At 51.4% G+C, this 11,201-nt stretch overlaps 1 pseudogene; it reads left to right on the top strand.

Annotated features, from left to right (window-relative positions):
• Positions 1-5,846: 5,846 nt before the first annotated feature.
• Positions 5,847-9,619, top strand: LOC147987209 (uncharacterized; annotated as a pseudogene).
• Positions 9,620-11,201: the final 1,582 nt, after the last annotated feature.

The raw sequence follows: 11,201 nt of genomic DNA, 5'->3' as shown, positions 1-11,201 counted from the left end.
GAACCTCTCCCTCGACCTCCCTGTGAGGAGTCATCGTCAAGTAGCCGAGGGGGAGGATTACGTGCTCGACCACTCCGACTAGGCAGGCCGACGACCTTGCGTAGGAAACCCACGCCGTCGGCCTTCCCCTTGCCCATGTTTCACCCTCGACTATAGAGGAAGTAGTCGAACAGCAGAGGGATTCTCAGGGGGACCAACGCGTCGTAAAACGGTCACTCCAATGAAATGCGACACCACAAAGCCTGCAAAATCCATCGCGACAAAAAATTTAGAACATCACAATCATCATCATCATCTCAAAAATCATCGAAGCATAAAAAAACATCATCATATATCATCCACATCATCATCTAACATCATCTATCATCGGTCATCATCATCATCTCAAAATCATCGAAGCATAAAAAATCATCATTATCTCTCCTCATCTAACAATCATCATCATCTAAGAAAAATCCATATGAACAAGTTATGAACATCACCATTTTTCTCAAATAAGTATTCTTTAGCAAGACCATTAAGTGTCAATAAATATTTCATCATTGATTTGTAGCAACACCATCATCATCAAAATACCACAGTGCAAAAAGTATATAATCACACATCACATAAAAACATTCACACTTCAACTTAAAAAAACTCATATTGCTAATAACATCCATTGATCAATATTTTGCAAACTAACTACATCTAACAAATATGACATACATTCCATCATATATGCATTCATCCACCTAAAAATAGTACCAAAACACTAAAAAATAAGAAAAAAAAACTCACGTAGAGGGTCGGCTGGTCGGGTCGGAGGAGAGGGGCGGCGGCGGTTGGGGGCGATGATGAGCTGTAGCACAGGGAGGGCCGATTTCTCCAACCAGCCGGGAAGGGGGCGCCGGACCCGCGGCCGGAATCGAGCCCTTGCGGGCCGGTCCGGGCGCGGACGGCGGCAACACAGGGCGGGTGCGGATGGGGCGGCGTGGGGCGGGGAGGCCCAGGGCGGGGAGGACGTCGGGGCGGGTGCGGACGGGGCGGCGCGGGGCGGGGAGGACGTCGGGGTGGCACGGGGCGGGGAGGACGGCGGGGAGGCGCGAGGCGGGGAGGACATCGGGGCGGCACGGGAGCGGGGAGGACGGCGGGGAGGCGCGGGGCGGGCAGGACGGCGGCGCGGGTCAGGAGGACGGCGGCACGACGCGGGTCAGGGCGGGGACGACGGCGGCGCGGCACGGGGAGAGGGTGGCGGCGGCGGTTGGGGGAGAGAAACGAGTGGAGGAGAGGAGACGTGCAGCGAGTGGAGGAGAGGAGGGCGTGGAGCGACTGGATAAGGTTGGACCTAAGCCGACGGCCTAGCCATCGGCATAGGCTTGGTACCACCTGCCAGCGACCGAGCCGAGTGGATAAGGTATGAGATATGCCGACGGCCTAGCCGTCGGCATAGGTACTTTGCATTTTTTTATTACGGCGTTTTTTAATTATTTTTTTACGGCATATTTGTTTTTTATAAATTCAATTATTATTATTTTTCAGTTTGTCATGTGTAACCTGTGGTGGCCGTTTCCCCCCTTCATGAGATGGTGGCAGCGACGCCCGTGAGAGTGGCACACCCCGAAGCCGCGGGGAGGGTGGCGGCGGCTAATGCCCGGCACGCGTCTCCGGGGTGTGCCCCCCTCACGGACGGCGCCGCCGCCGGCACCTGGAGGGGGGAAACGGACGCGTCGGGTCTACACGGAGGGGATCTTGCCGTGGGTCTGCCCCGGATGTTGCTCCAAAGTGTTCCTATGGGCTGACCTAACACAACCGAGTGCATACGTCCACTGCTCAAAGCCCGTCCGTGCAAAGTCAAAGGGGTAGATCCCGTGGTCAAACGCTACAGGGTTAGCCGGGACGGGGGCCCTGGGGGTAGCAATGCCACCCGAGCGTCGCACCGGGCCCTCATACATGAGGGGTGGTGTGGTGGCATGTCCGAAGAGGCAGCACGCGTCTCCGGGGTGTGGCCCCCCCCCCTCACGGACGGCGATGACACGGTAGTAGACGTTCTGCGGTAACGATGCGGCGTGAATATTATTAAATACTCGGAGCGCGATAAAATCAAGAGTTTTTTACGACGTGGGCACATGTGCTGTAGGACTGATGGTAATTTTTCATAATTGTTCATGATGGAGTACTACCTAAACAATTCCCTCTTACGCGGATTGCTCTTCGCGTGTCTACGACTGTGGCCGGCGGCCTCCGGGGGCTAGCATGCCGCCAAATCTTGCGTAGGCGGCCTCTCACAAGTCTGGAAGTGTTGTGGCGGGTGCAAACGCCCGGCACGCGTCTCCGGGGTGTGCCCCCCCCCTCACATACGGCGCCGTCACCGGCACCTGGAGGGAGGGAACGGACGCGTCGGGTTTACACGAAGGGGATCTTGCCGTGGGTCTAGCCCGGATGTTGCTCCAAAGTGTTCCTATGGGCTGACCTAACACAACCGGGTGGATACGTCCACTGCTCAAAGCCCGTCCGTGCAAAGACAAAGGGGTAGATCCCGTGGTCAAATCCTACAGGGTTAGGCGGGACGGGGCCCTGGGGGGTAGCAATGCCACCCGAGCGTCGCACCGGGCCCTCATACATGCGGGGTGGTGTGGAGGCATGTCCGAAGAGGCGGCACGCGTCTCCGGGGTTAGGCCCCCCCTCACGGACGCGATGACACGGTAGTAGACGTTCTGCGGTAACGATGCGGCGTGAATATTATTAAATATTCAGAGCGCGATAAAATCATGAGTTTTTTACACGACGTGGGCACATGTGTTGTAGGACTGATGGTAATTTTTCGTAATTGTTCGTGATGGAGTAGTATCTGAACAATTCCCTCTTGCGCGGATTGCTCTTCGCGTGTCTACGACTGTGGCCGGTGGCCTCCGGGGGCTAGCATGCCTCCAAATCTTGCGTAGGCGGCCTCTCACAAGTCTGGAAGTGTTGTGGCGGGTGCAAACGCCCGGCACGCGTCTCCGGGGTGTGCCCCCCTCACGGACGGCGCCGCCGCCGGCACCTGGAGGGGGGAAACGGACGCGTCGGGTCTACACGGAGGGGATCTTGCCGTGGGTCTGGTCCGGATGTTGCTCCAAAGTGTTCTTATGGGCTGACCTAACACAACCGGGTGGATACGTCCACTGCTCAAAGCCCGTCCGTGCAAAGTCAAAGGGGTAGATCCCGTGGTCATGACGCTACAGGGTTAGGTGGGACGGGGGCCCTGGGGGGGTAGCAATGCCACCCGAGCATCGCACCGGGCTCTCATACATGCGGGGTGGTGTGGTGGCATGTCCGAAGAGGCGGCACGCGTCTCCAGGGTTTGGCCCCCTCCAAGTGACGGCAGCACTGCCTTGCGTGCCGAGGGGCACAGCGCGGAGCCCCAAGACGGGCGTCTACGCATGCCTGAACACTTTCACATATGCATCGGGACCCGTGCGATGTTTCGGTGACATAGCTACATCCCGAATCCCCCCACCAACCAGAATTCCCTCTGTGTCGACGGTTTCCCCCCTCCGTGACACGGCGATAGCGACGTTCGTAACGGGGGGCAATCGATATACCATCGGGGTATGTTTATTTAGATAAGGTATAATTATCTTATGCAAAAACAAAACTAAAATAAAGTAAAATAAAAATATAAAGTAAAATAAATGTATGCCGACGGGCCGTCGGCATATCTACACACACTCGGAGGTTGTCCCACGGATCGATGACGTGGCATGGCACACGGATCGATGACGTGGCAGAGGGGCCTATGCCGACAACAAGGCTGTCGGCATATCTATGCACACACGGAGGTTGTCCCACGGATCGATGACGTGGCATGGCACACGGATAGATGACGTGGCAGAGGGGCCTATGCCGACGGCTATGCCGTAGGCATACCTCTGCCACAGATATGCCGACGGCCACCGTTACCTCCCGTTGGCGTAGGTTCAACGCCGTCAAATGGTCAGCGCTGACCGGGCAGGTGGGCCCGGGCTATGCCGATGGCCGCGCCTATGCCGACGGGGGCCATCGGCATAGATTTGGCCGTCGGCAACCCAAGATTTTCTGGTAGTGTTTCGTCATCCTGATAGCCACTACAGGATTTATTTCTTCCTTCTCATGCTTGAAGCGATTACGCGAGTGCCATATGGACCACATAATGGTTATAATCTTTGTTCTTTCTGAATCTGAAAACCTGGGATCACACAATATGTCCCTTGCACACGAGCTAGGATGTAGCCTGGGTAACCGAAGATCAAACCAAGCATAAGCTTCCTTCCAGAAACGTTTGGCATGTGAGCATGAAATCAATGCGTGATGGAGATCTTCATCCATGGCAAGGCAGATATTGCATCTGCTTACTTCTCAAACTGTATTCATCAGGAAGAATTCCACGGAGAACTCTTCACCAAAACACTCTGACTTTGGGCACCACATTGAGTTTCCAGAGGGCTTTCCACATCTGTTCGTTGTTCCGTGAGGTCCCGGTAGCCGCCCCTTCCTCTAGAGCATATCGCTCTTTTTGAGTCACTAGAGCACGGTACGCCATCTTCACAGAATAGTTGCCCGATCGATCGAACGCCCAAGTGAAGAAATCTTTCCCACCACCATGGCGTAGCGGGATATTCAGAATGGCCTCAGCGTCGGGTGCAGTAAATGTGTCCTTGACTAGCTGCTGCCGCCAAGTCCAGTTCTCAGTATCTATCAAGTCTGAGACTCGATCAACTAAAGTATGAGCTGGTTTTACCAAAGGGGACATGGAGATCGTCCCTGGTATCCACTTATCAGACCACACTGAGATGGAAGCTCCATCTCCCACTCGCTTCAATAAGCCAACCTTTAGAGTCTCCCTGCCTGCTATAATTGCACGCCAAGTCACCAAAGCGGTCTTAGGTGCAGTAGCTTGCATAAAATCACACTCAGGGAAATAGCGCCCTTTGAGGACACGGGAGCAGAGTGAGTCCGGCTTTGTCATTAGCTGGAAGCCATGCTTGCCCAAGAGAGCAAGGTTAAATTGTTGCATGTCACGGGAATAAATTGACCATGGGATTCTAAAAAAACATAGAAGGAGATGATAAAATTCTAGGAGACTTGTCTCTAGCAAGTCATGCTACAACTTTTTTTTGCGGGGTATGTCACGCTACAACTTGGCCCCATCTATCAATAAAGAGTTTCTATGCTAAATGCTTATAAATTCTAATGACAGGTGGTATTGAATTAGGGATTGTCTAGGGCATATCTAGATGTGCATAGTTATTGCACATCTAAGTGACACAATCAAGTATGAAAAGGAAAAGAAAAACAAAGCAAAAAAAAATCCCACACGAATCTCCGCATAATACCAATGACATAGGACTTAGATGTGCAATATTTATGACGCATCTAGATATGATTTAGCAATTTTTTTTAAGTTATTCAGTTTTTACTTTTTTAAGTACGTTCCTGCATAACAGATTCAGTCATTCTCTTCTTTTTATTGTTTACTTTCGAGAATCTAAATATGCAGCTGTACGTCTTCCCCTTGGCCAATCCCCACCGTTAGATCTGGAATGGACGTCAGATAAAGGGGGGAAAGCCACCTGGTCTCTTTCCCATCCTATCCCAGCCGCTGCCGCCGTCGCCGTCGTCGTCGTCCCCGCTGCAACCGCCACCTTCGATTCGGCGGAATTGGAGGGGAAGACAATTGGACCTGGCCGCCACAGGTATTAGTCCTTATTTCTCTTGCCCGTTGGTGGTTTGTCTTTTATTTCCCTGGTCGATCCTCTTTGCTTTCGTGGAAGGGAAGTGCGTGGTTCTGGGGCATATCATTCATCATCTAATTCGTGATCTTTCTTTGTTGGTAGGATTGGTGAGAAATGAAGGCGCGGCAGTTCATGAATGTTGTGGTGCAGAGGTATGGCAGTGGCAGAACCTAGTATACGGTGAGTCGAATCAAGGCCGGCGAGCATCTCTTCTACGGGTCCACGGTGGAAGCACGGGCGGCAGCAAAATCGAAGGTCAATATGGATTGGCCATCACCAGGCGTGGTGCCACCATGGATGGAGACCGTCTCGTCGATTCCTCCGCCCAGGCTCAGGTTCGAACGGTCCATCCCAGACAAGGAAAGAACGGATTTCCTGCCCTTCCATGAACGAGGCAGCCGTGCTGCTAGCAAGATCCTCTGCGTGGACGCTGCTGGCCACGCCGTCTTATACGACATGGACGCCGGCTCCCTCCAGCCAATTCCACACCTCAACAGTCCCAGGGAAGCAGGCCCATCGGCTTCTCCGCCACTAATCGTGAAGCCTCCGACCCTGAGCGTGCTGATGTCTTCTACATCATGGGGAGGTTCCCTTCCAGCTACGACCCCTACAACTTCGAGGTACTCATGTACAGTGACCCTTCCAATGGCAGGACGATGAAAGGCTGGAACTGGCTCAAGCTACCGTCACCGCCTGCCTATGCTGACAATTGCATTGTCAATTCCATGCGCTGCTTGACGTTGAAGGTGACACGATTCTTGTTGTCTCCTCCGGAGAAGAAAGCCTTGGCACCTACTGCTTCAACACGGCCAGTCGCAAGTGGTTCAAGGCTGGCTCCTGGATGCTGCCATTCTTAGATCGTGCTGTGCACGTACCAGAGCTCAACAACCTCGTGTTTGGCATTGCCAACGATGTAGATGAACACTACCCCTTTGCCAGAACACTACCCCATTCTTGTTTCTTTTTTTCCACTTCCAATTCCAATATGCGTGGAGGCATAGCATGCATGGACGCCGGAGAGGCCAAGGAACCTGTCAGCCATGTGGCATAGATCGTCACCTCGCCTCTCGCTGCCATAGACGCTACAAGCAAGATTTTCTTGGCCTGGGCAACAATGGCAAAGGGAATGATAAGCAGGCTGCAGCCGCTATGACGGGTCATGAGACGGGCGCACTTCGTCCAACTTCCTTGATCCTGCGTGGTATATGGATACAGGAGCAACGAATCATCTCACCAGTGAGATGGGCAAGCTCTCCATTCAAGAACCATATCGTGGCCATGATCAGGTGCACACTGACAATGGAGCAGGTATGCGCATCTCCCATGTTGGTCAGGCTTCACTTCTTGCACACAATTTTTGCAAGCTGCATCTTTCTAGTGTCCTTCGAGTTCCCTCTGCCACACATAGTTTGTTGTCTATTCCGCAACTTACTCGTGATAATAATGTCCTTGCTGAGTTTCACCCTTTTCGTTTCTTTATCAAGGATCGGAACACGAGGGCTGTTCTGCTTAGCGGTCGTCTTCTCCATGGCCTGTATGCACTTGACGCACCGCTTGCATCTCCTACGCAGTCTTCTCCCCAGGTGTTCAGTGGTGTTCGTGTGTCGCCTATGCACTGGCATGCGCGCCTTGGTCACCCTGCTACTCCTATAGTTCCTCATGTACTGCATCGCCATGAACTACCAGTCGTGTCCAATAAAAGTGTTGAAACTATCTGTGATGCCTGTCAGCAGGGCAAGAGTCACCAACTACCCTTTTCAGAGTCTAGTCGTGTTGTGAAACATCCTCTTGAGCTTGTGTTTTCTAATGTATGGGGTCATGCCCAAACGTCTGTTAGTGGCCACAATTATTATGTCAGTTTCATTGATGCTTACAGTCGGTTTACTTGGCTATATCTTATTAAGCGTAAATCTGATGTGTTTGACGTTTTCATTCAGTTTCAAGCACACGTTGAGCGTCTCCTTAAGCACGAAATTCTTCATGTTCAATCCGACTGGGGGGGGGGTTAATATCACAACCTCAATTCGTTTTTTAGCAAGCTTGGGATCTCGCATCGAGTGTCTTGTCCTCATACACATCAGCAGAATGGCACCGCTGAACGTAAGCATCGTCATCTTGTAGAGACTGAACTTACGTTACTAGCTCATGCCTCCGTTTCGCTTCGGTTATGGAGTGATGCTTTTTCCACCGCCTGTTTCTTGATAAATAGGCTTCCCTCATGACTTCTGAAAATGAAAACCCCTCTTGAGCTCTTGCTCAATGATATCCCAGACTACACGTTTCTCAAAGTGTTTGGATGCGCGTGTTGGCCGCACTTGCGTCCGTACAACAAGCGTAAGTTAGAGTTTCGGTCTAAGAAGTGCGTTTTCCTTGGGTATAGTTCTCTCCACAAAGGGTACAAATGTCTACATGTTCCCAGCAATCGTGTCTACATTTCTCGTGACGTCGTATTTGATGAGAATGTGTTCCCGTTTCATGCACTTCTGAACCACTCTACCACTGCTATACCACCTGTGCACTCAGTTACACCTTCGCCTGATCAATTTGTGGATGTTGCAAATGCTCCTGTGTTGCTTCCTAACCATGCTGCAGGTATTGGACGTGGTGCTCGTCTTGAACTCCTTGATGATGAAGCTACGGACACCACTCACGATGGGCACGTCGATCCTGCACATGGCTCATGCATGGCGGGTTGTGCCCGCCAGCCCGACGCACCCGCACCGGCTCCACGTGTACCGACTGCACCCGCAGCTACCCCGCGAGCGTTGGCCTCGCCCAGCTCGCCTGGGCCTGCTGACGGGTTCACCCCGCGGGCGTCGCCTTCGCCCGGCCCAGCGGCAAGCGGTCCAGCGGCTTCTTCAGCTGCGCCGAGCAGCCCCACCTCAGCCCCCTCGGCTCCTCGTGAGCTGGCCTCGTTGCCGGATGGACTAGGCAGCCCTGCCTCGGCCACGTCGCATGCCTCTGAGCCAGACGACTCTGGCTCGTCCAACTCGGGGTCAGGGTTGGCCTCGCCTTCGTCTCCTGTGGCAAACCCAGAGTTGCTGGCGATGCCTGCTATGGTTGTTCTTCGTCCCCACACACGCAGTCGGTCTGGTATTTTTCGTCCAAAGGAACGTTCAGACTGGACTGTTGCGTGGCTTGCCTCTTGCATGGCTCATGCTGCTGCGGATCCGACGGCCGAGCCGTGTCACTTTGAGGCCGCGTTGGGTATTCCTCACTGGCGTGCTGCGATGGAGCAGGAATTTCAGGCTTTGCTGAAATGGCACTTGGCACCTTGTTCCTCCGGTCTCTGGCATCAACATCATTGATTCCAAATGGGTGTTTAAAGTAAAACGACATGCAGACGGTTCTATTGAACGCTACAAGTCACGACTGGTTGCCAAGGGCTTCTAGCAGAGGTATGGTCTTGATTATGAAGACACGTTCAATCCAGTTATCAAGCCTACCACCATTCATATGCTGTTGTCTCTTGCTGTTACTCGCGGGTGGTCTCTTCGTCACCTTGATGTGCAGAATGCCTTCCTACATGGAGTTCTGAAGGAAGAGGTTTATATGCGTCATCCACCGGGTTTTGTTGGTCCTACGCGTCCTCATCATCTCTGTCGTCTGGTCAAGGCTTTGTATGGACTTAAACAGGCTCCTTGTGCGTGGCATGCATGCCTCGGTTCTGTTCTCTGGGCTCTTGGGTTTGTTCCCTCCACTGCTGACATGTCATTGTTCCTCCTTCGGCATTCTAAGGTTACGATGTATCTATTGGTTTATGTTGATGATATCATCTCGTCAGTTCCTCTGATGTTGTTGCTGATCACCTTGTGACTGCGTTAAGTGAGGATTTTGCTGTCAAGGATTTAGGTGCTCTACATTACTTCCTTGGTCTGGAGCACTAGTAGAAAACGGGCCTATTGTCCCGGTTCGTAAGGGCCTTTTGTCCCGGTTCCTGAACCGGGACTAAAGGGTCGTTACTAATGCCCTGACCCTTTAGTCCCGGTTCTAACCAGAACCGGGACAGATGGGCCTCTACGTGGCCTGTGCGCTGAGCCCAGGCAGGAGGGCCTTTGGTCCTGGTTGGTGGAACCAACCGGGACCAATAAGCATCCACGCGTCAGCATTTCTGTGGCTGGGGGTTTTGATTTTTTTAAGGGGGGGGTTGGGGGTTTTGGGGGTTAATTTAGGTATTTCATATATTGTGTTAGCTAGCTAATTAATAGAGAGAAGTGTCCTCTCTTATGTCCGTGCTTGGTCGACGCTACGTACTATACATACGTATAGAGAGGACTAGACACGCTAGCTAGCTAGTAAGCAAACGAAGGAAACAGAAGATCGTCATGAACATATATGCATACAGAGAGAAGTGATATCGACCACCTCTCCTTCTCCGAGAGATTGGTCGAACAACAAGTTCTCGTATATCTATCCGACACTACCGGCTACATATATACAATAATTATCTCTTACAAATATAATCTCCTAAATTACGGACGCATGGTCCACATAGTATTCTCCGTCTTCAGCGATCATGTGGTCAAGAAAGAATGCCGCCAATTCCTCTTGAATTGCTCGCATGCGATCTGGTGCTAGGAGTTCATCCCGCATCCGGAACATCTAATTTGAAGAAGGGGGTCAATATATATATATATATGAATGAATGAAACTCAACACAAATGATGGTAATAAAATAAAATTGTGAATATTGTTATTTACGCACTTCATATTGTTCGGCAGAGTAGCCCCGCTCACAGGTCGTGTGGCGGATGGACTCGCAAACGTAGTATCCACAGAAATCATTCCCTTGGTCCTGCCACAACCACTTTACAAGAAATAGAGGTCAATCAAACAGATAAGCAAGAATGCCAAATGGTATTGATGAAACTAGCGCTTGAATCAATAGCTAGGAGATGCGCGGAACATGCTACTATAGTACTTACTTTCGGGTGTCTAAATTGCAGCTCCTTCGGCAGTCCCGGAGCTTTTTTGGTGAATTTTCTCCAAACCCTGCCAGACAAAGAAAACAATTACTTGATATCAGAAATGAACAAAGTTGCTGATGTGGTGGATCATGATCGATTTAACTTACTTCTGGAGTATTTGAGTCATGTCCGCATACTCTTGGGGATCTTTTCGTTTAGAGTCCAAGACAGTTACTACTCCCTGCTCAAGCCTAATCTCTAGGAGAATATAGTGGTACCTGCGCATGCATGCATAACTCATCAATTAATTTAACTTACTTCTGGAGTATTTGAGTCATGTCCGCATACTCTTGGGGATCTTTTCGTTTAGAGTCCAAGACAGTTACTACTCCCTGCTCAAGCCTAATCTCTAGGAGAATATAGTGGTACCTGCGCACGCATGCATAACTCATCAATTACATTACTATAACCTGGACTAATATATAAGGGAACCCGAATATGCACAAGACAGTAACACTCACTTGAAGTTGTAAGGAAAGAGTATTATATCTTTGTTTTCATT

This window comes from Triticum urartu, chromosome 2A, assembly GCF_056163025.1.
Source record: "Triticum urartu cultivar PI428250 chromosome 2A, HENAU_Tu73, whole genome shotgun sequence".
Classification (NCBI taxonomy): Eukaryota; Viridiplantae; Streptophyta; class Magnoliopsida; order Poales; family Poaceae; genus Triticum; species Triticum urartu.
This window is presented reverse-complemented; position numbering and strand designations above follow the sequence as displayed.